The sequence below is a fragment of the Palaemon carinicauda genome, chromosome 36 (genome assembly GCF_036898095.1).
Source record: "Palaemon carinicauda isolate YSFRI2023 chromosome 36, ASM3689809v2, whole genome shotgun sequence".
In the NCBI taxonomy this organism is placed as follows: Eukaryota; Metazoa; Arthropoda; class Malacostraca; order Decapoda; family Palaemonidae; genus Palaemon; species Palaemon carinicauda.
The window spans coordinates 3,776,804-3,802,805 of NC_090760.1; the positions used below are offsets into that span (position 1 = coordinate 3,776,804).

The 26,002-nt window shown below is 40.7% G+C and overlaps 1 protein-coding gene across 3 annotated transcripts in view; it reads left to right on the top strand.

The window, feature by feature from the left end:
- The first annotated feature begins 600 nt into the window (after nt 1–600).
- The window catches only part of LOC137628723 (mitotic-spindle organizing protein 1-like), a 40,881-nt gene continuing 15,479 nt past the window's right edge, over nt 601–26,002 (top strand). Inside the window, exons 1-2 of one of the 3 annotated variants that reach the window (XM_068359887.1) lie at nt 601–712; nt 13,644–13,714. The gene's annotated coding sequence lies outside the window, so the exon portion shown is untranslated. Of the gene's footprint in view, nt 713–13,643; nt 13,845–26,002 lie in introns of those variants that run through there. The other 2 variants (XM_068359889.1, XM_068359888.1) reach the window with 2 other exon arrangements.

Below are 26,002 nucleotides of genomic sequence, written 5' to 3' on the forward strand. Positions count from 1 at the left end.
GTTTTTTGAAGTTTTTATAATTTATATTCTAATCTATTCAATTGTAACTGTTTTATTTAATTGTTAATAGCTTCTCCTGTAGTTTATCTATTTCTTTATTTCATTTCCCTGTTGGAGCCCTTGGGCTTATAGCATCCTGCTTTTCCAACTAGGGTTGTAGCTCAGCAAGTAATAATAATAATAATAATAATAATAATAATAATAATAATAATAATAATAATAATAATAATAATAATAATAATAATAATAATATTAATAATAATAATAATACGTTGCGTAAATAAAGAATCATAGAGGCTCATCCAATTTACGAATTCTTCGCGTTTTTTCAGGTAGAAGAAGAAGAAGTCCCAGAAAAGCCTGTTTTGGATTATTGTTTTCCTTTACCAGGGATATCAATCGTACGATAATTATCATAAATATACGATTATTTTAGGTCCAGTACGATGTGCGATAAATACCTTAGGTATATAAATATGTGTGTGTTTAATTAAAAATGTATTCTAAAATATTTTTAGATACGTCAATCATGTATTTTAATAATTATGTTGAAAGTGTGTACGATAATTTAGGTTGAAAAACGACAATTTTAAGGCTCATGTACGATAAAGGATATTTACTCCCAACGACGTACCTCTCGTAGTATTTTGTAGTTAGGACTTCGAGATAAGGATTTGATATCTCTAACTAATAGAAAGTTATCTTTGGAGCGGTAAGGTTGAAATTGTTTATTCAAATACTCACCTTGAGTGATTATATAATAGCTGAGAACTATTTACTTTTCATTAAGGGCTGTTTTCGTGGTCCTATCATAGGGAATCCTACGTACTGCAGGGCCTATAGGATCTGTTTGTCCTATGTATTCTTAGGTATTTAGAGTATCCCATATCTTATTCTGTATTGATACTTAATTCCACATTATTGAGACACTAAAGAGTTCTTTTATAAAAGCATTGGACTTATATTATAGCCTACATTGTCACTGTTTGTAGAATGCTTTATTGTTAATTTCTTCCCATCATTTATTTATTTCCTGGTTTCCTTTCTTCACTTGGCTTATTTTTCCCAGTTGTAGCCTTTGGGCTTATAGCATCTTGCTTTTCCAAGTAGGGCTGTAGCTTGGCTAGTAATAATAATAATAACTGCTGTCCGCTATCGGTAATATTATTGTTACGGGTAGAACAACATTTTTTAACAGAAATAATGCTTTTGGTTTTCCTGTTGTATATGATGTGATTTCACTGAATTTGACCTTCATTTGAAAGGCAGCACTGACGTTTTTGTATAGGAAACACCCGTTTTTTAGTAGGAAAGCTTTTTCCATCCGTAACTATGATAAAACCGGAAAATCTCCCTATGAATAAGGGTTCTTAGGTTTGGTATTCGGATGACGGGACAATTCGATGTTAATGGGTACAGATTTCCCTTTTTACTGTCATTAGTAAACCTCAAAGCCTATTGGTTCCTCTTAACTCATTTTATCATAGTATAACATCCATTAGGGTGTACATAGTTTGTTGGGACTGGAGTAAACTTTATTATTTGTCAAATTGATATTATTTATGGGGGAAATATTTATCATTGTCTGAAATCAGATATAATGAGACTTAGGCTTAGGTTAAGCCTAGGATATGGTGCTTAGGAGGAGTGCAGTGGGTCATTCTACCCCCCCTACCTATAGGTAAGGACATGGCTCCTAAATTAGGTTAGGTGGGGAATCTAAAGCAGGGTTTCACATGGTTGAACGGTTCATCCAACCCGGTTGTTGAACCTGCTCGTCAAACAGTTTGAAGAGGTGGAGTCAGTCACAAATGTACAAGGTGTGTGGACAATGAAGCACTGCCATCAAAATGTCAGCACTTTAAATCAATCAATGAATCAATCACCGCCATCAAAATTCAGGCGAGTACAGATTTTCTTTGAACCATTCGACAACCAAATACCCCATTCACACGTTCGAACATCATTCAAACACTTGTCTTTCGAACCGCGTTCGCCAAACTTTCGACCATTTAAACCCGCCTTTAGGGTAGGTGGTATAAATGTCTATCTACATTAAGGGCGTCTGCCACTTCTTTCTCCACTGACCAAGGATAATGTTCTCAAATTCATTGATATCTCAGATTAGCAATAGGTAAAGTTATATCATGATCTTTCCTTCATTACAGAAAAGAGGAAGTCCCTGTAGGAAGTTGTGTTATAGTTTTAAAAATAGGTAAAATTGTCATTATCTAGTACCTACCCTATCACATCTTACACTATCCTACCATACCCTACCCTAACTATCATATATATTTTGATATATGACTGATCCATTTTAACCCTGTTACTGATCTTAATATTTTTCATATATTTTTTTTTATTTATAATATATGGTTTAGTGTATTCATTATTCCGCATTGGTCTGCTTTTCACATTAGCACTCTTGGGCTATTTGCATCCTTCTTTTCCAGCTTGAGTTGTAGTTTATATATACTAAAAAATTTTTAATGAGACTCGTTTGCACCAATTCGCAGCGGTGCCCTTTTAGTTCGGAAAATTTTTCAGCTATCTGATTGACTAGAATTATCTTGTCCAACCCATCAGTGATCAGGAAACTTTTCCGAGCTAAAAGGGCACCCCTGCGAGTCGGTGCAAATCTGCCTCACTAAAAAGAATTGACTATAGTAATAATGATGATGGTTATGATAAAATTGAAGAAATTATATGATGTTCTCAACCTGCTACAAGCTACCCAAACAGGGAGGTACAGAGGTACTTGAATGTTCAATAAATAAAAACACAATTACTTAAGTCAGGTTAGGTAATTTGTGGTCGAAGCCCCATGATAAGTAAAGTCACTGTGCCCAAAGGTGGATTATGGTAGACTGTGGCCTTTCAATGTCTACTAATGCCAGTGCATGGGTAATTATTTACAATTTTTCATATTTTTTTCAATGTTTTAAATTGTACTTATAATCACTCTTTTTCAATATTAAACTTACCCGATAATCATGTAGCTGTCAACTCCGTTGCCCGACAGAATTCTACGGAAGGGATACGCCAGCGATCGCTATACAAGAGGGGGGTGTACTCACAAGCGCCACCTGTGGCCAGGTACTGCAGTACTTCTTGTTGACACCACTTCAATTTTTCCTCTGTCGTGCTTCCGGCAAGACGTTCATGGATACGCTTATAATTTTGGAGTCTTGTTCACGGTTTTTGGTGAAGTATTGCTCTAAGATTTCAGCTTTCGCTATTCAGGAAGTTTTATTATTAGCTTAGCTAACTTTTGGAATTAATTTGATTAATTATGGTGACGAAGAGAGTATGAAATCTCTTTCACCTTTAAATGGCCGACCCTTCCCTTAGACGGTAGTGTTGGTGTCTAAGAGAGTATAGACTCTCTTTCTTAATTTTGCTTAACAAAAGTTATAGATTTATTTTATATCGCTCCGCCTTTTATAGGCCTCTTCGATTAACTTCCTTTTATTATAAACTTATTAAAATTAATTTTTATATTTGTTTATATTCGACCTTTCCTAATAGTAGGCGGTCTTTTCTTGGTACCGAAGTTAATTAACATTGAGCCCGTCATTTCGGTTTTACCTGTTAACATATTATGCTATTTTAATGTTTTTGAAAGAATTTCTTTGATAGTCTCGTACTGTTTTCAAAGTTGAACTAACGTTTTGTTTTGTCTCTGCAGTTGTTGACGTTCAGAACGTTCAACTTGCGCTCTATCGTTACGATAGAGAGAGAATTTTCACGGTGTCACGTTGCAGTAAGAGTAACCATGTCTAGCGTTTTGTTCATTCTTTCTTAACTTAATGGTTTTAATTCTAATAAAGGAACTTTTCATTTTGGGAAATATTTTCCTTTAACAATAATATGTTTTAACGATATATATGATTGGGCTCTTCTCTCAGGTTCTAAGTCAAGAGAGAGAGAGAAAGAGAGAGATAGAGACGGAGGGAGAAAGAGGAGGATAAACGTTTCGTTCAAGCGAGTAACGTTGTTATCGTTTTTGCTCTTCTCCCTAGTCTCTTTAGGGGAAGAAGGTAAACGTTTCTAGAGTTTAGTCTCTTTCCAGCCACTGAATTATTTATCTTTCATTAGATTTTTCTGTTACATTGTAATTCTGTTTTCGCAATTTCTAACTTTTGAGAAAGGATAGAATTGCGTGTTTCAGGTACAAACCACTTAAAGTTTCGAGTTCAGTGAAATAAGTGCAAACAAAATCAAAAGTGATAAGTGATTAGCGCAAAGTGTGTCAGTGTTGTGCGTGAGGGTACTTCTGTGCGTGCCAGTCGTCCTCCCAGTCCGGGACCTCTTGCAAGCTCCCAAGCCCAGGGGAGAAGCAATGTCGAAGGGCAAAAGGGTTCGGCAGGCCTTGATCGGCGCACAGAAGTATCCTCGGTGGTTGCGGGCGTGTCTTACAAGACCGTCACTCCCACCCGCAGACGATTGAGCCCTTATTTTGCTCGTCTGCAGAAGAAATTTCGGGGAGAAAACGCTGGTCTCAGGTCTCAAGACCTCTTAAACGTAAAGTCCAGACCTATGCCAGACGTACGAAGTTAGAGTTCAACAACCCGGATGCAGTCATTGGGTTAGCTCTGACTCTCCTCAGTCTTCAGGTGACTGCACACCTCCTTAGAGAGGTAAGGCGATGCCTCAACAGACCTCATCTTCTATTAAGGCTTTGCCTCAACAGACCTTATCGTCTGTTGATCCCAAGACGACTTTGCTGCAGTCCATGCAGTCGCAGCTTGCGGTCTTAATGCGTGAGTTTCAGGCTGAGAAGGTTACACCTCCTCCTGCGAACGCTCCGCCTCTCCGCAGTCCAGTCTGCCAGGCGTACGAAGTTGAGGTTCCTCAGGCTACCTTACCGCGTTCTGAGTTGCCAGTTACCAGCGGTGTGCAGCAACCTCCGCCTCCTCCTGCGAGAGCTCCGCCTCACCGCAGTCCAGTCTGCCAGGCGTACGAAGTTGAGGTTCCTCAGGCTACCTTACCGCGTTCTGAGTTGCCAGTTACCAGCGTTGTGCAGCAACCTTAACCTTCCTTAAGGCAACCTCAGCAATGGGAGCAGGAGTCTTATGCCTTACTTCCTCCGCTTCCGCTTGCGGTTCCACCAGCGAGGCAACTATCTCTTGAGGTACGACAACCTCTTCCATCAATGAGGCAGCCACCTCAGCACTCGCTGCAGCGACCTAAACCCTCCTCAAGGCAAGAGTCTCAACTCCTTAGGCTAGCACCTCAGGAACCTCAACTCGCGAGACAAGAACTGCGTTCTGCGCAGCCGCTACCTCAACTCTCGCAGCTCACACCTCAGGAACCTTAACTCGTTCCTCAGGAACCTGCTACTGCGCATCCGCAATCCTTACAGCAAGCGCAACTCTTGAGGCAGCAACCTCATGCTATGAGTCAGCCACCTCAACGCATGCATCTGCCATTTTTTTCCTCAACTTGAGCTTCTTCCCATTCAACTTGGGAATAACAAATGACAATAATAACACCTCATTACTTTCATAACTTGCATTTGTAATCATATACATGTATGCCTACACAAACATTATGATAATGGAGGTTATTTGTATTACTTATATAAAAATATATATGTATTCCTTGCAATATATTTTTAACAAATCGCAAAATATGGCAAAAATATCTTCTAAACAAATGAATCATGAGTTATGAATGTAAGGTAATATTATGTTGATATTAAACCCCATGCAAGCATGCATGAAGTAATGCAGTGTTGCCAACAGGGCGAGTTTCCCTTTCCTGAGGTGAAGTAGATTATAGTACATTTAGTGTAGCTTAATTCTACGATTATCATGCCGGCTATCAAATTCATCAACAAAACAGTCTAAATCAATTCCCTTGGCACGTGCACTTTCAATGGACGGTAATGCGATATTACTCACTCTAGCACTGGTCATGGAATTTCTGAGAAATGTTACACGCCATGCAACACGCTCTGCTTACCTTACAGCATGCTCTACATACAGCATGCTCTGCATACAGCATGCTCTGCATACAGCATGCTCTGCATACCTTACCGCATGCTTCTCAGTCACACATCTTTGGTTGTTGCCAACTCACTAGACTGTCAAGCAGTTTCATAACGTTGCCTTCTAGTCTGCTGCTTTTGCACCAGTGAAACCCTCACTGAGAGAACTTAGCTTTTCTCGGATATGGTCCCTGTAGATGAGAAAGTGCTTTTCTCCCTCCTTCTGATATTCCCTTGAGGACTCTGTCATTTGGAGAGGAGCCTTTAGCTGCGTAGCCTCCTATGGACTTTTATTTAAGCATAACATGCTCCCAGGTAAGGTAATGGTTCCACTTCAGTCGCTAACCCCGTCTGTTACCACACCTGCTCCCATAGACCTTGAGCTATGTTGCAAGACATGCAGTCCAAGCTTAGTCCTTGTTAGAGGATTTTTTTGTTTACGGAGTCAGTGTGTCACTGGGAAGACGTTCAACAACCAGCAGTAGTGACTTGTTGTGACGCAGTGCGGCAACCTCAGCAACCCGATAAGGAGTTGTCTGTACGACCCAGACAGTCTAGACAGCTTCGGGTTGTCACTGTACTTCCTCGCTTCCCCATGGTTGACAGTTCACAGACTGTGCAGCAGTACCATGATCTTGTGTCCGGCTCCGTCAGACGACTGGCTTTTTAGAGCTCCCACAAGTCGTCGCTGTCTGGAGATTCTCAGATGGACTATGGATCTGACCAAGGAACTGGGCCTCCTGGTCAATTTTGAGGAGTCTCAGCTCGTCCCATCCCAGACCATTGTCTCCCTGGGTATGGATCTTCAGAGTCGAGCTTTTCGGGCTTTTCCGTCGGCCCCAAGGATCTTCCAAGCCCTAGAATGCATCCAGAGCATGCTGAGAAGGAACCGATGCTCAGTCAGGTTGTGGATGAGTCTAACAGGGACACTTTCATCGCTGGCCCTGTTCATCGTGTTAGGGAGACTCCACCTCCCCCCCTTCAGTATCATCTAGCTGCTCACTGGATAAAGGACATGACGCTAGAGACGGTCTCAGTTCCTATTTCCGAAGAGAGGAGGTCTTCTCTCGCGTGGTGTAAGAACAGCTTTCTTCTCAAGGAAGTCTATCTTTGGCTGTTCAGAAACCCGACCGCCTTCTCCTCTCGGACGCATCAGACACGGGCTGGGGTGCGACTTTGGACGGACAGGAATGCTCGGGAACATGGAATCAGGAACAAAGGACACTTCACATCAATTGCAAGGAGTTGTTGGCGGTTCTTCTGGCCTTGATAAACTTCAAGTCCCTCCAGCTTAACAAAGTGGTGGAGGTGGACTCTGACAACACCACAGCCCTGGCTTACATCTTCAAGCAGGGAGGGACTCTTTCGTGAAGTTGTTCTAGATCGCAAGGGACCTCCTCATCTGGTCTAAAGATCGAAAGCTCACGCTGGTAACGAGGTTCATTCAGGGCGGTATGAATGTCATGGCAGATCACCTCAGCCGGAAGGGTCAGGTCATCCCCACAGAGTGGACCCTTCACAAGAATGTTTGCAGCAGACTTTGGGCCCTGTGGGGTCAGCCAACCATAGATCTGTTCGCTACCTCGATAACCTAGAGACTCCTGTTGTATTGTTCTCCGATTCCAGACCCAGCAGCAGTTCACGTGGATGCTTTTCTGCTGGATTGGTTCCATCTCGACCTGTATGCATTCCCGCCGTTCAAGATTGTCAACAGGGTACTTCAGAAGTTCTCCTCTCGCAAAGGGACACGGCTGACGTTGGTTGGCTCCGCTCTGGCCCGCGAGAGAATGGTTCTTAGAGGTACTGCAATGGCTGGTCGACATTCCCAGGACTCTTCCTCTAGGAGTGAACCTTCTACGTCTACCTCACGTAAAGAAGGTACACCCAAACCTCCACGCTCTTCATCTGACTGCCTTCAGACTTTCGAAAGACTCTCAAGAGCTAGGGGCTTTTCGAAGGAGGCAGCCAGAGCGATTGCCAAAGCAAGGAGAACATCCACTCTCAGAATCTATCAGTCTCAAGGGGAAGTCTTCCGTAGCTGGTACAAGACCAATGCAGTTTCCTCAACCAGTACCACTGTAACCCCGATTGCTGACTTCCTGTTATATCTAAGGAAAGTAAGATCCCTTTCAGCTCCTACGATCAAGGGTTACAGAAGTATGTTGGCAGCGGTTTTCCGCCACAGAGGCTTGGATCTTTCCACCAACAAAGATCTACAGGACCTCCCTAGGTCTTTTGAGACCTCAAAGGAACGTTGGTTGTCCACTCCAGGCTGGAATCTAGACGTGGTCCTAAGGTTCCTTATGTCATCAAGATTTGAACCTCTCCAATCAGCCTCTTTTTAGGACCTCACATTAAAAACTCTTTTCCTCGTGTGCTTGACAACAGCTAAAAGAGTAAGTGAGATCCAGACCTTCAGCAGGATCATTGTTTTCACATCTGAAACGGCTACATGTTCCTTGCAGCTCGGTTTTTGCTAAACGAGCTTCCTTCACGTCCTTGGCCTAAGTCGTTCGAGATCCCAAGCCTGTCCAACTTGGTGGGGAATGAACTGGAGAGAGTACTTTGCCCAGTTAGAGCTCTTAGGTACTATCTAAAAAGGTCTTAACCTTTACGAGGACAATCAGAAGCCTTATGGTGTGCTATCAAGAAACCTTCTTTTCCAAGTTCTAAGAACTCAGTTTCTTACTATTCAGGCTTCTGATTAGAGAAGCACATTCTCATCTGAAGGAAGAAGACCTTGCTTTGCTGAAGGTAAGGACACATGAAGTGAGAGCTGTGGCTACTTCAGTGTCCTTCAAACAGAGCCATTCTCTGCAGTGTGTTATGGATGCAACCTATTGGAGAAGCAAGTCAGTGTTCGCATCATTCTATCTCAAAGATGTCCAGTCTCTTTACGAGTACTGCTACACCCTGGGACCATTCGTAGCAACGAATGCAGTAGTAGGCGAGGGCTCAGCCACTACATTCCCATAATCCCATAACCTTTTAACCTTTCTCTTGAATACTTTTTATGGGTTGTACAGTCGGCTAAGAAGCCTTCCACATCCTTGTTGATTTGGCGGGTGGTCAATTCTTTCTTGAGAAGCGCCGAGGTTAAAGGTTGTGATGAGGTCCTTTAGTATGGGTTGCAGCCCTTGATACTTCAGCACCTTAGAGTTGTTCAGCCTCCTAAGAGGAACGCTGCGCTCAGTAAGGAAGACGAACTTATTTAAGGCAGAGTAATGGCTCAAGTCGACTTCCTTACCAGGTACTTGTAATTTCATTGTTATTTTGAATAACTGATAATATGAAATACGGGATACTTAGCTTCTTGATATACATGTACACTGGTTTTCACCCACCTCCCTGGGTGTGAATCAGCTACATGATTATCGGGTAAGTTTAATATTGAAAAATGTTATTTTCATTAGTAAAATAAATTTTTGAATATACTTACCCGATAATCATGATTTAATTGACCCACCCTTCCTCCCCATAGAACCAGTGGACCGAGGAAAAATTGAAGTGGTGTCAACAAGAAGTACTGCAGTACCTGGCCACAGGTGGCGCTTGTGAGTACACCCCCCTCTTGTATAGCGATCGCTGGCGTATCCCTTCCGTAGAATTCTGTCGGGCAACGGAGTTGACAGCTACATGATTATCGGGTAAGTATATTCAAAAATTTATTTTACTAATGAAAATAACATTTTACGGGAAAAAATACCTTGGAGTTAAAGAGTCTCTTTCATATTGATTTTCTTCTGGAAAATCAACTTGATAAACAAAATGTGGTTGAATATTCTCATGCACATAGTGGGATAACAACAATACATTGTAAAATTTCTCCATAGATTAATTGTATGTTTCTGATAAGTAAGATTAAAATTCTTGTAATAAGAATACAGTATCAAGAAGACATATTGATAAAGTAGAAAAATACCCATTACACATTAAAAGAATTCTAGACTCTTGGCTTTTAACCCTTTTACCCCCAAAGGACGTACTGGTACGTTTCACAAAAGCCATCCCTTTACCCCCATGGACGTACCGGTACGTCCTCACAAAAAAATGTTATAAAATTTTTTTTTTTCATATTTTTGATAATTTTTTGAAAAAATTCAGGCATTTTCCAAGAGAATGAGACCAACCTGACCTCTCTATGACAAAAATTAAGGCTGTTAGAGCAATTTAAAAAAAATATACTGCAAAATGTGCTGGGGAAAAAATAACCCCTTGGGGATTAAGGGTTGGAAATTTCCAAAGAGCCTGGGGGTAAAAGGGTTAAGATCTGCTTGGCTTAGTTCCATTGACATTAGCTAGTGACAGAATTTCCAAGAAGTGTAAGTAAAGAGATGGAAATGAACTGATAGGTTAGATATAAAAAGTAGTCTTTAAAGAGATGAAAATATATTGGTATGTTTACGTATGAATAAATACTTAAGAAATTAAAATTGCAAATACATTACTTTAGTACATAAATGAAAGAACCAGTGCATAAATTGCTGTATACAATACACAGCTCTATTACTGTTCCTATTCATGTCTGATGGCCAGGAATGTTGCTTGAAAGGCTTCTCTTACATAATTAGCTAATGTACTGTGCTTAAACAAATGTATTTGTCTCAGACAATTAGTTTCCTATTATATTTAACTTTGTTTTTGCCATCTTGGATTTGGATCAGGAAATACAATAATACTTTTTTCTGTTATCCTTTCTTTATGTAAACTCGGTCTTCAGACTAGACTAAACTTAAGGTAGATTAAACATGTTCAGTTTTCTTAACCCTTTTACCCCCAAAGGACGTACTGGTACGTTTCACAAAACTCATCCCTTTACCCCCATGGACGTACCTGTACGTTCTTGCAAAAAAATGCTATAAAAATTGTTTTTTTCCTATTTTTAATAATTTTTTGAGAAGATTCAGGCATTTTCCAAGAGAATGAGACCAACCTGACCTCTCTATGACAAAAATTAAGGCTGTTAGAGCAATTTAAAAAATATATACAGTGGTACCTCTACATACGAATTTAATTCGTTCCACAACCAACTTCGGATGTAGAAAATGTTCGGATGTAGAAACGAATTTTCCCATAAGAATACATGGTAATTCATTTAATTCGTTCCTCAGCCTAGAAACCCATAATAAATCCTTAATAAATGGCTACACATAATTACACATAACAATAACATAACTGCATAATATGAAAGAAGCATGTAAAAAAGATAATTATAATGAAATAATAAATAAAAAATGTGTTTTATTGCCACTTTACCTTAGAGACAAGCCAACGCAGGTGTAGGATTTGCTACACCATGAGGGGACGAACGATCGGCGAGAAGGTAGACATGGTGTTAACATGTTCTTTAAATAAATACTCTCTCTCTCTCTCTCTCTCTCTCTCTCTCTCTCTCTCTCTCTCTCTCTCTCTCTCTCTCTCTCTCTCAGAAAAAAATTAATAGACGTCTCTAACACTAACAGTGAAGAAGAACAAGAGAGTCTCTCTCAGAAAAAAATAAATAGACGTCTCTAACACTAACAGTGAAGAAGAACAAGAGAGAGAGAGAGAGAGAGATTAAACAAAAATGAGAGATTAAACAAAAATGTGTTGTGTACATATAATTTTTAACAGCGCTAACGAGTTGAAAGACAGTTAAATGTAACTAAAAAACAATATCAGCGAATCTGAATTCCTTTATTAACTAAAACAAATATTGATACAAACACACTCGTGTGCGTATGCGCAAACGCACACACACACACGAGGAGACACGATAGGCGAGGAGGTAGAGATGGTGACTGCGATAACATACCGTAACTTACACTACAGAAATTTTAATCTAACTTAGTTTATTTTTATTTTTTTATTTTTATATTTCATATTTTTTACATTTTTTTTTCTTTTTGATTTTTTATTTTCATCACTTTCAGTGACGAGTTACGGTATGTTATCGCAGTCACCATCTCTACCTCCTCCCCGACCGTCTCTCTTACTGCGTAGCAATTTTTGCACCTGTGTGTGTGTTTGTGCATACGCGCACACGAGTGTGTTTGTATCAATATTTGTTTTAGTTAATAAAGGAATTCAGATTAGCTGTTATTACTTTCTTAGTTACATTTAATTGTTTTTCAACTCATTGACGCTGTTAAAAATTATATGTACTCTAAACACATTTCTGTTTAATCTCTCTCTCTCTCTCTCTCTCTCTCTCTCTCTCTCTCTCTCTCTCTCTCTCTCTCTCTCTCGGAAAAAATAATAGACGTATCTAACACTATAACAGCGAAGAAGAACGAGAGAGAGAGAGAGAGAGAGAGAGAGAGAGAGAGAGAGAGAGAGAGGGAGAGAGAGAGAGAGATTTTATTTAAAGAACATGTTAATGCTATGTTTAGAGAGAAACAGAAAAAGAGAGAAGTCTTATTTAAAAGAGCTTGTTAATGCTATCATGGTTTTCTTTGCTTCACTTTTTTGTTTCTTTCTGTTCATCACGCTGGGCCTTCTCACAAATGATCGTTGCCAACAATCTCTTTGTCCTTTATCCCCATCAACAAAAGGCGTTCTATCTCTTCCAGGGTATTGCTACGATGTCTTGTAATAATGGTGATCCCCTTCGATGGTTATTTGCTTTAATGGCTGCCTTCAGCTTGATGATCCTCGAGATCATAGGCCTATTCCGGCCATATTGTTTAGCCATACAGTATCACTCACATGCACACTGCTCTCATGTTTTTCTATAATTTCTTGCTTCAATTCTAATGAAAGAATTGCCTTCTTCCTGTACTGAAACTTAGCTTCTTAGGCACCATGATTATAGGTAAAATCAAAAAGGAAATGTGAGAAAAGTAAGAAAATAAGCACTGTTAATAACAGACCAAACAGAGGACAACCACACGATACACACAAGAATAGAGAACTGAGCACTCGACGCTCAATGGCGTAATATTTACTTCGTGTGTCGAAATAAAATTCGGGTGTAGAGTCAAAAATTTGCTCGAATTTTACTTCGGATGTTGGAAAATTCGGATGTAGATACGTTCGTGTGTAGAGGTTCCACTGTACTGCAAAATGTGCTGGGGAAAAAATAACCTCTTGGGGGTTAAGGGATGGAAATTTCCAAAGAGCCTTGGGGTAAAAGGGTTAATGATGTAAAAGTGGGTATCCACTGGTCTGACGTTGGATTAAACATCTGGGGAATTTTATTCATGAGCCAGTTATGGCCGTGCTTGTTTTTGTGTAAATAAGGCTTGAACAGATGTATCCTGATTTGTTTAACGTTCGAGGAATTTCCCCCAAAACTTTTAAGCAGCGTGATTACTGTTCCCTCCATTGTACCAAAATCTAGTCTCATAGGATAGTTTCAATATAAACTATGTGAATTACATCATGTAACTTTTCAAAATATGTGTAAAATAGGGCATAACAGTCAATTACTTATAAGAAAACGGATAAGTGAAACTCAAATAAATTTTTAGTTTTGAAATAATTTTTTTTACTATGTGGTTTCCATAAGTCTTTACAATAATGCATTCATGTTACATTTTTATATGAATAATGAAATGGTCTTGTTTGGTGATTAATAAATTGTCCTATATAATAACTGGATGATTTAAGAGAAGTTTTATTAATATTTTTGTATAAGAAGGTACATTCTAAAGGCTTCTCTTTTTTTCAGGTAACTGGACAGACACACAGCTAGGTTGAGAGGAAAAAAATTGAAAGATCTTCCGTCGCAGTCGTGTAGTTGTAAGAATCTTTAAATCTTCTTAAATCATGGGTTACAGTCCTTATCAGATCGTCATGGCTTTTATTGTAGCCTTTCTAGCCTTCTGGTTATACATTCTTCATGCTGAAGGCTAGCCTGTTGGTCTGGGGGGTAAGGTGGCAACAATTAGTAATTTTATTCCCTATGTTTTCTCTGATGCTTAATGCTGTGAGCTGAATAGCATTTCACACTACGGTAGTTCGTTCACTGCTATTTTTGTTTGGTATGTAATATTTGTTTATTTATTTTTAACACACCCAATTTACTTGTATGTTTACACATACCCAAAGACCATAGTTTCACAGATGCCCTGAGGGATGCTAAGTTGTGAAAGAGGCTGGTAATGGCGTATTGAATTTATTATTGTCAATTGGGTGACAAGTAGATGGAAGTAATTTTGCATGTAAGTATGTAATTGAGGGGGAATTGACCTTCGTAGTTTAGCTGATAGTCTCCATTATATTTTTTATCCTTTTTGTCTCAATCAATTGAATACCAAATCTGAACTGATTTATGGTTTCTTTTGTCTGCCAGTAATGTGAATTGATGTTGGATTTAGTTCTGTTTGGGAAACTATTCATGAAAAGGTTCTACGCATAGTATGAAGTAGGTTAATGAATAGGGGACAGTTGTTGAGATGGACTCAAATTTAAGGAGATATGTAAATAGTTCCTGTCTTCCTTTTTGAAATAGACATAATAATCCTCGGTCTTTGAGATCGTTCTTTTGCAGGAAAAAATCTGTTATTATTATTATTACCACCTAAGCTACAACCCTAGTTGGAAAAGCAAGATGCTATAAGCCCAAGGGAAGGTGTCCAACAGGGAGAAATAGCCCAGTGAGGAAGGGAAATAGGGAAATAAATAAACTAAAAGAGAAGTAATAAAAAAAAAAATTAGGAACAGTAACAATATTTAAATAGATATTTCTTATATAAACTATAAAAACTTCGAAAAAGAAATGATAGAATAGTATGCCTGAGTGTACCCTCAAGCAAGAAAACTGTTGCAAAACATTTCTTATGATTTTAGCTTGTTGTGATCAATTAATCATAAGGAGCCACCAGGGAAAGCTAGATAATACGGCTCTCAGTATAATTATTATTACTGTATTATTACTTGCTAAGCTACAACCCTAGTTGGAAAAGCAGGATGTTACAAGCCTAGGGGCCCCAACAGGGAAAATAGCTCTCATTTCCTAGAAGCAATAACGAGATAAATTTTCAGTATATTATGCCTTTACAACTTTCTACTGTACTTTTATAGAGAAGTCTTGATCGTTTCTTATTTCATCAGCTGTTTTAGAACAATGAATTCTCGAGGATAGGAATTAATTACAACTACTTTCATGATGTTTGATTGTGCCTAAAAGGAATTCTAAAGAATTATCACCTTTTTTTATTATCATTGAGTGGTGTTCTGCAATTCAGAGGTGGCTGGTGATGCTCTTAATGTCCTTTGGGCTTGGTCCTCATTATGCCATTGCTGCTTATACCAGACTACTAGGGTTTGCTACACGTTTGATTAAAACTTTTGGTGTTACTTTTGATAAACTCACCGCTTTCATCTTAACTTGAGACTGATGTTGTCTCTTCTTATACATCCGCAGGTTATAAGACTAGCTTGAGACTGATGTTCTTGTTACTGTTATTCTTATACAACCTCAGACTATAAGACAAATATGAGATGAATATTTGATAGGAAAAGGTATAAATTTAGCAAGAAACTTTATTACTGTTTTACGAATTGCAAATAAGATATCATCTACTGTATTGACTAAGGTTAATTATAGTGCCTTGTGGGGCCCAGCTGAACATAGGGTGAACTAATCTCTCTTGGGAAGTGCGAAGACCATCTACCCCTCATCATGATCTCATCCACATATGGCCCTCTATAATTAAACTAGAGCTAAGGATGATAGGATAACCCAGGACAGCTGGTGGGGGGGGACACGAGAAACCACAATGATTTAAGAGTCTCGTGTAGTGATGTTCAGATGCTTTCAAACCGTGTTACAAGGCTAAGCATTAGTCTTTATTGTGAAACATGTTTATCAATGCCAGTGTTATGTTAATATGGAAAGGTCTGTGACTTATAAATAATTCTAACACAATGAACATTAAGAAATTTAAGTTGAAAATAAATAGATGAATTCTGGCTGCATTATCAAAGCTGTTTGATGAAGAGAATGAACACAAACCGATTGATGTTGACAGAATAGATGGACATATGGAGAAATTACTGTAATGGTTAAAGAGGTTAAAAAGGTTCCTTTGAAATATGAAAAATGGAAAAGTACAAGAGACATCTGGAATAACAAAAGACTTAATTAAAGCAGTAGCAGATCTCTTAATCCCATTGCTTACTAGAATATATGGAAACTGGATAAAGGCTGAGATAATACCAAAAGATTGAGAAAAGACAAACAGTAAGGATATAATGTACTGTACAAAGGAGATAAAGGGGACACTGCGGTTTGGAAATTACAGATGAATAAGACTTCTTGAAGATACTATGAAAATGTTAGAATAATGTAGGTACTACAAAAGAGTGAGGAAAAACATAAAGATATGTAATTTTCAGTTTGACTTCCTGTTAAAGAGATCAACAACTGTAGCACGGTATGTAATGACGGGCTAACAGGAAAAGTAACATGAATAGAGGAAGAGATTGCACCACACATTTGTAGATGTTAAAAGGCCATTTAATAGAACACAAAGATAAGTGATTAAATGATCATTATGAAGGCCTGGGTACCAGATAGATTTCAGGTTTATGATGATACATTACCATGATATATCTAGTTTTATGACTACTTTACGATGATGATATATCTAGAGTGAAGGTAGTATCAGAGTTATCTAGAGAGTTTGAGTTGAATATTGAAATCATCGACGATCAACACTGAACCCTTTGCTGTTGTCATAATAATGGAGGAAGCAGTAAAGAACTATTGGAAAGGGGTCCCTGGTAGGTGCTGTATGTAGATGATGTGGTCAACATAATTAGATGAAGAAATGGTTGAAGTATTTAAAGGTGGATTAATGGAATGGGGAGAGGACTGATCAAGGATGAGTGCAAATGGAAGGTGTTGGTGACTGGAAAGGAAGAAAAGGAAAAGCATTATTGGGCAAGTGACCATGTGGATGTGGGAAAGGTGTTACGGTGATTTCTATTCTGAATTGAATGAAACAGATGGATGAGATTTACAAATATACTTGCAGGGAGAGATTTTATAATAAGAAAAATGGAAGAGTTAAGAATCCAGTTGTGGTAAATGATCAGGTCTTAGAAGAAACAGAGCACTTCTGTTTACCCTAGAAACACACTTGGCTAAAGCATTTGAGAGTATTAAGGATATGATGACAGTAACATGAATGTCATAAAAAAGGTTACAAGACTACTGTTGTTGCCTATTATTAGAGATAGCAAAGAACTATGATGGGTACAACTCTGTGTAGTATAAACAAGGACGCTGACAAAGTAAATGAAAGATTATTATTATTTCTTCTAGCCAAGCTACAATTTTAGCTGGAAAAGTAGGAAGATACAAGCACAAGGGCCCCAACAAGAATAGCATCTGAGTGTGGAAAATCAATAGAGCTAACAAATAATTTATATATGAGGAATGATAATATATAAGATATATTAAGAACAGCCACTACGTTAAAATAGGCGAGTCATGTAAACTACTGTATGCTGATGTCTCACAGGATTGTAAATGCAGGAGAGGGGGTTCCCAGCCCCCTCGTCCCGTCCCTTTTAGTCGCCTCTTACGACACGCAGGGATAACGTTGGCGCTATTCTAATTGTTTTTATGCCCCCGCGGCCACAGGGGGAACATAGAGAGGAGAGGTTCCCTTTTTTGTTTCATTTGTTTGATGTCGGCTACCCCCCAGAATTGGGGGAAGTGCCTTGGTATATGTATGTATGGATATGTAAACTATAGAGAGAGACTTATGTTAAGTGTTCAACAGCAAAGTATTTACAAGTTTTCAATATTAATCTTACCCGATAATCATGTAGCTGTCAACTCTGTTGCCGACAGAAATCTACGGTCGGGATACGCCAGCGATCGCTATACAGGTGGGGGTGAACACACAGCGCCATCTGTGGTCAGGTACTCCAGTACTTCTTGTCAACACCACCTCAATTTTTCCTCTGTCGTGCCTCCGGCTAGACCTACATGGATACGCAGTTGATTCTGGAGTTTTTGCTCACGATTTGGTGATGTATTTGCTCTAGAGTTTAGCTTTCGCTATTCAGGAAGTTTTATCATTAGCTTAGCTAGCTTTTGGAATTAATTTGATTAATTTTGGTGACGAAGAGAGTATGAACTCTCTTTCACTTTTAAATGGCCGACCCTTCCCTTAGACGGAAGTGTTGGTGTCTAAGAGAGTATAGACACTCTTTCTTAATTTTGCTTAACAAAAGTTATAGATTTATTTTATATCTCTCCGCCTTTTATAGGCCTCTTCGATTAACTTCCTTTTATTATAAACTTATTAAAATTAATTTTTATATTTGTTTATATTCGACCTTTCCTAATAGTAGGCGGTCTTTTCTTGGTACCGAAGTTAATTAACATTGAGCCCGTCATTTCGTTTTTACCTGTTAACATATTATGCTATTTTAATGTTTTTGAAAGAATTTCTTTGATAGTCTCGTACTGTTTTCAAAGTTGAACTAACGTTTTGTTTTGTCTCTGCAGTTGTTGACGTTCAGAACGTTCAACTTGCGCTCTATCGTTACGATAGAGAGAGAATTTTCACGGTGTCACGTTGCAGTAAGAGTAAACCGATTCTAGCGTTTTGTTCATTCTTTCTTAGCTTAATGGTTTTAATCTAATAAAGGAACTTTTTATTTGGGAAATCTTTGTTTTTTTCCTTTAACAATAATATGTTTTAACGATATATATGATTGGGCTCTTCTCTCAGGTTCTAAGTCAAGAGAGAGAGAGAGAGATAGAGACGGAGGGAGAGAGAGGAGGATAAACGTTTCGTTCAAGCGAGTAACGTTGTTATCGTTTTTGCTCTTCTCCCTAGTCTCTTAAGGGGAAGAAGGTAAACGTTTCTAGAGTTTTATTCTTGTTCTCAAGCTTTATGCGGTGAGAGATTTTAAACGTAGTTTATTTGATCTAGTGTTTAGTCTCTTTCCAGCCACTGAATTATTTATCTTTCATTATATTTTTCTGTTACATTGTAATTCTGTTTTCGCAATTACTAACTTTTAAGGAAGGATAGAATTGCGTGTTTCAGGTACAAACCACTTAAAGTTTCGAGTTCAGTGAAATAAGTGCAAACAGAAAATCAAAAGTGATAAGTGATAAGCGCAAAGTGTTACAGTGTTGCGTTCGAGGGTTCGTCTGTTCGTGCCAGTTGTTCGCCTAGTCTGGGACCTCTTACAAGCTCCCAAGCCCAGGGGAGAAGTAATGTCGAAGGACTTATGGGTTCAGCAGGCCTTGATCGACGAACAGACGTTTCCCTCCGTGGTTTCGGGTGTATCTACACACGTTGCCGACGTGATCACCCCACCCACACAAAGACGAGAGAGCCCTTTTATTCCTTGTCTGCGGAAGAGGTTTCTCGCAGAAACCATGGACCAAATCTTACAGCTTTTAAGTGCAAGTCGGTCCCTTCCGCGCAAGTCCAACTCCTAGGTGTAGCCATTAGCACTGGGTCAGTTCGGACTTGCTGCAGTACGACAACTGCACACCTCCCAGAGAGAGTGTGGTATCGCAACAGGCAGTAGCTCCGTCTGTTGCCGCACCAGCTGTTTTAGACCCTCAGTCTCAACGGACAGTAGCTCCGTTTGTTGTTGTCTTTCTTAAACTCTAGTGGTCTATGCTGCAGACAATGCAGTCTCAGCTGGCGGTGTTGATGCAGGAGTTTCAGGCAGAGAAGGTTAACACACCTCCTCCTGCGAGCGCTCCTCCACCTCTACGCAGTCCAGCCTGCCAGACGTATGATGTTGAGGTTCCTCAAGCTACCTCCATGCGTGAGCTGCCGCATTGGGAGTTGCCAGATACCAGCTCTGTGCAGCAACCTCCACTTTCCTTGAGGCAGGAGCCTCTTGCCACGCGGCAACCTCCTCAACACTTGAGGCAGGAGCCTTATGCTTTGCAGAAACCTCCTCTACCCTTGAGGTAGGAGCCTCTTGCGTTGCGACTACCTCCTCCATCCTCGAGGCAACAACCTCTTGCGGTGCGACAACCTCCACCATCCTCGAGGCAGCAACCTCAACTCCACCTCTGCGCAGTCCACCCTGCCAGATGTATGATGTTGCGGTTCCTCAACCTACCTCCACGCGTGAGCTGCCGCATTGGGAGTTGCCAGATACCAACGCTATGCAGCAACCTCTTGCGTTGCGGCAACCTCCACCATCCTTGAGGCAGCAACCTCAACTCTTGCGGCAGCCACCTCCACTGAGGGAAGAGCCTCAACTCTTGAGGAACCTCATGCTATGAGACTCTTGAGGCAGGAACCTCACAGGAGCCTCAATGGGCTCTCGTGGCATGGTTGGTTTCGACCTGGCCTTTCATTAGAAGGGGCTAGCGTTCGATCCCAAGTATGAGGTAGAAATTTATTTCTATTTGAACACGATGTTGTGTTGATATTTATCCATATTGACTCATTAGGGGTAATTTGAATGAATTACTGCCAATTGTGTCACGTGGTGGCCCGGGGAAATCTGGTAAAACTCGCTGATAAAGAGACTGATGTCTCACCAGGTAAATCCTCGGACAGCTAGATTAGTGTCAGGTTCAGATTTCCTTTATTTAATCCTCCTCAAACCATGAGGCAGGAGCCTCATGCTATGCGGCAACCGCCTCAACCCATGAGGCAGGAGCATCATACTATGCGGCATCCTCCTCAACGCATGCGGCATAAGCCTCTTCCCTTGCAGCTTGAGCCTCATCCCATGCTGCATGAGCCTCATACCATGCAGCATGAGCCTCATCCCATGCAGCATAAGCCGCACGCCATGCAACATGCTCTGCTTACCTTACAGCATGCTCTACATACAGCATGCTCTGCATACAGCATGCTCTGCATACCTTACCGCATGCTTCTCAGTCACACATCTTTGGTTGTTGCCAACTCACTAGACTGTCAAACAGTTTCATAACGTTGCCTTCTAGTCTGCTGCTTTTGCACCAGTGAAACCCTCACTGAGAGAACTTAGCTTTTCTCGGATATGGTTCCTGTAGATGAGAAAGTGCTATTCTCCCTCCTTCTGATATTCCCTTGAGGACTCTGTCATTTGGAGAGGAGCCTTTAGCTGCGTAGCCTCCTATGGACTTTTATTTAAGCATAACATGCTTCCAGGGAAGGTAATGGTTCCACTTCAGTCGCTAACCCCGTCTGTTACCACACCTGCTCCCATAGACCTTGAGCTGTGTTGCAAGACATGCAGTCCAAGCTTAGTCCTTGTTAGAGGATTTTTTGTTTACGGAGTCAGTGTGTCACTGGGAAGACGTTCAACAACCAGCAGAAGTGACTTGTTGTGACGCAGTGCGGCAACCTCAGCAACCCGATAAGGAGTTGTCTGTACGACCCAGACAGTCTAGACAGCTTCGGGTTGTCACTGTACTTCCTCGCTTCCCCATGGTTGACAGTTCACAGACTGTGCATCAGTACCATGATCTTGTGTCCGACTCCGTCAGACGACTAGCTTTTAAGAGCTCCCACAAGTCGTCGCTGTCTGGAGATTCTCAGATGGACTATGGATCTGACCAAGGAACTGGGCCTCCTGGTCAAATTTTGAGGAGTCCCAGCTCGTCCCATCCCAGACCATTGTCTACCTGGGTATGGATCTTCAGAGTCGAGCTTTTCGGGCTTTTCCGTCGGCCCCAAAGATCTACTAAGCCCTAGTTTGCATCCAGAGCATGCTGAGAAGGAACCGATGCTCAGTCAGGTAGTGGATGAGTCTAACAGGGACACTTTCATCGCTGGCCCTGTTCATCGAGTTAGGGAGACCCCACCTCCGCCCCCTTCAGTATCATCTAGCGGCTCACTGGATTAAGGACATGACGCTAGAGACGATCTCAGTTCCTGTTTCCGAAGAGAGGAGGTCTACTCTCACGTGGTGAAAGAACAGCTTTCTTCTCAAGGAAGTCTACCTTTGGCTGTTCAGAAACCCGACCGCCGTCTCTTCTCTGACGCATCAGACACGGGCTGGGGTGCGACTTTGGACGGACAGGAATGCTCGGGAACATGGAATCAGGAGCTAAGGACACTTCACATCTTTTGCAAGGAGCTGTTGGCGGTTCATCTGGCCTTGATAAACTTCAAGTCCCTCCAGCTTAACTAGGTGGTGGAGGTGGACTCTGACTACACCACAGCCTTGGCTTACATCTCCAAGCAGGGAGGGACTCATTCGTGGAAGTTGTTCTAGATCGCAAGGGACCTCCTCATCTGGTTAAAAGATCGAAAGCTCACGCTGGTAACGAGGTTCATTCAGGGCGATATGAATGTCATGGCAGATTGCCTTAGCCGGAAGGGTCAGGTCATCCCCACAGAGTGGACCCTTCACAAGAATGTTTGCAGCAGACTTTGGGCCCTGTGGGGTCAGCCAACCATAGATCTGTTCGCTACCTCGATAACCTAGAGGCTCCCGTTGTATTGTTCTCCGATTCCAGACCCAGCAGCAGTTCACGTGGATGCTTTTCTGCTGGATTGGTCCCATCTCGACCTGTATGCATTCCCGCCGTTCAAGATTGTCAACAGGGTACTTCAGAAGTTCGCCTCTCGCAAAGGGACACGGCTGACGTTGGTTGGCTCCGCTCTGGCCCGCGAGAGAATGGTTCATAGAGGTACTGCAATGGCTGGTCGACATTCCCAGGACTCTTCCTCTAGGAGTGGACCTTCTACGTCTACCTCACGTAAAGAAGGTACATCCAAACCTCCACGCTCTTCGTCTGACTGCCTTCAGTCTTTCGAAAGACTCTCAAGAGCTAGGGGCTTTTCGAAGGAGGCAGCCAGAGCGATTGCCAGAGCAAGGAGGACATCCACTCTCAGAGTCTATCAGTCTAAAGGGGAAGTCTTCCGAAGCTGGTACAAGGCCAATGCAGTTTCCTCATCCAGTACCACTGTAACCCAGATTGCTGACTTCCTGTTACATCTAAGGAACGTAAGATCCCTTTCAGCTCCTACGATTAAGGGTTACAGAAGTATGTTGGCAGCGGTTTTCCGCCACAGAGGCTTGGATCTTTCCACCAACAAAGATCTACAGGACCTCCTTAGGTCTTTTAAGACCTCAAAGGAACGTCGGTTGTCCACTCCAGGCTGGAATCTAGACGTGGTCCTAAGGTTCCTTATGTCATCAAGATTTGAACCTCTCCAATCAGCCTCTTTTAAGGACCTCACATTGAAAACTCTTTTCCTCGTGTGCTTGACAACAGCTAAAAGAGTAAGTGAGATCCACGCCTTCAGCAGGAACATAGTTTTCACATCTGAAACGGCTACATGTTCCTTGCAGCTCGGTTTTTTGCTAAAAACGAGCTTCCTTCACGTCCTTGGCCTAAGTCGTTCGAGATCCCAAGCCTGTCCAACTTGGTGGGGGACGAACTGGAGAGAGTACTTTGCCCAGTTAGAGCTCTTAGGTACTATCTAAAAAGGTCATAACCTTTACGAGGACAATCAGAAGCCTTATGGTGTGCTATCAAGAAGCCTTCTCTTCCAAGGTCTAAGAACTCAGTTTCTTACCTATTCAGGCTCCTGATTAGGGAAGCACATTCTCATCTGAAGGAAGAAGACCTTGCTTTGCTGAAGGTAAGGACACATGAAGTGAGAGCTGTGGCTACTTCAGTGGCCCTCAAACAGAACCGTTCTCTGCAGAGTGTTATGGATGCAACCTATTGGAGAAGCAAGTCAGTGTTCGCATCATTCTATCTCAAAGATGTTCAGTCTCTTTACGAGAACTGCTACACCCTGGGACCATTCGTAGCAACGAATGCAGTAGTAGGCGGGGGCTCAGCCACTACATTCCCATAATCCCATAACCTTTTTAACCTTTCTCTTGAATACTTTTTATGGGTTGTACGGTCGGCTAAGAAGCCTTCCACATCCTTGTTGATTTGGCGGGTGGTCAATTCTTTCTTGAGAAGCGCCGAGGTTAAAGGTTGTGATGAGGTCCTTTAGTATGGGTTGCAGCCCTTTATACTTCAGCACCTAAGAGTCGTTCAGCATCCTAAGAGGACCGCTACGCTCAGTAAGGAAGACGTACTTAATAAAGGCAGAGTAATGGTTCAAGTCGTCTTCCTTACCAGGTACTTATTTATTTTATGTTATTTTTGAATAACTAATAAAATAAAATACGGGATACTTAGCTTCTTTGTTAACATATATGCTGGTCTCCACCCACCACCCTGGGTGTGAATCAGCTACATGATTATCGGGTAAGATTAATATTGAAAAATGTTATTTTCATTAGTAAAATAAATTTTTGAGTATACTTACCCGATAATCATGATTTAATTGACCCACCCTTCCTCCCCATAGAGAACCAGTGGACCGAGGAAAAAATTGAGGTGGTGTTGACAAGAAGTACTGGAGTACCTGACCACAGATGGCGCTGTGTGTTCACCCCTACCTGTATAGCGATCGCTGGCGTATCCCGACCGTAGATTTCTGTCGGCAACAGAGTTGACAGCTACATGATTATCGGGTAAGTATACTCAAAAATTTATTTTACTAATGAAAATAACATTTTGAAATTCTGAAGTTCCATTCCATAAATGCAACCTCCAGATTTTGAGATAATTCGGAAATGTGGTCATAGTTGGAATAAAACTGGAATACTGTGAAGTATTGAGCCTTATTATGGAGAAGACAAGACTGTTAGAATTAACTGTATACAGTACAGCACTGCATACAAGACTTGTTATTGGAAGATCATGCAGTGTTACAAATGAGGAATTTCTGGAGAGATATGTACAGAAGCTGGAAACAAGGTGTAGAACTTAAGCTTTGGGACATTTGATGAGAAGGGACGAGGAACAGTTAGCCCCCCCCCCCGAAAAAACTAACTATGGAAGTTTCAGGACGAGACGTGTTTGGAGGTACAGGAAATCGTAGAAAAAAAATAGGCAATACTGTAGACTAAGACTTGATCCTGATAAGAGTTCTGGAAGGCAGAATACAGTGTTGCCAGATGGGTTAGTGTAAAAATCCCTAAAACTCGTGATAAAAAATCCCCCAAAATCAGCATTTCCAGAAATATATTTTCTTCTAATATAGAAATTACTCACTATACTTCATGTAATTGCAATTATACTAATTGCAACAATATAAAGATTTACTCCTCTCTGTTTCTTCTTCATAGATTTATGTTAAGAATATCGTCACCCGTCATCCAAAATCCCCAAATCTAAGGATAAATTCCCAAATATAGGAATAAATCCCCAAATCTAGGGATAAATCCCCATTTTTCAATATTAATCTTAGCCGGTGATCATATAGCTGTCAGCTCTGCTGCCCGACAGAAAAACCTAAGGACAAAATACGCCAGCGATCGCTATACAGGTGGGGGTGTACATCAACAGCGCCATCTGTCGAGCAGGTACTCAAGTACTCCATGTCAACACAGAACCAATTTTCTCTCTGTCGTGCCACTGGCAAGACCTACTAAAATACGCTGTTATTAACTGGATTTGTTTTCACAACTATTTGGTGAAGTACACTATTCTAGTTTTGAGCTTTCGCTATGCAAGGGTTTTATCTTCATCTCAAAACTTGAACTCGTTTTGGATAGATTTAATTATGGTGACTAAGAGAGTATGGACTCTCTTTCACTTTTAAATGGCCGACCCTTCCCTTAGACGGAAGTGTGTTTAGGTTTTTAGTAATTTTGCTTAACACGTTATAGATCTATATATTTTATATCTCTCCGCCTTTATTAGGCCTCTTCGATTAACTTTCCATTTATTATAAACATATAAAAAGAAATTTTTATGTTTTGTTTATTTGCGACCTTTCCTGATAGTAGGCGGTCTTAACTTGGATCCGAAGTTAATCAACGTTGAGCCCGTTATATCGTATTTAGCCTTTAAAGAATTTATAACTTTTTAAATTTAATGTTTTATGAAAGAATTTCTTTGATAGTCTTCGTACTGTTTTCAAAGATGAACTAAAGTTTAGTTTTTTTTTTTAGTCTACGCAGTTGTTGACGTTTAGGACGTTCAACATGCGCTCTATCGTTACGATAGAGAGAGATTGTATCACGGTTTCACTTTGCAGTAAGAGTAAATCGATTCTGACGTTTCGTTCA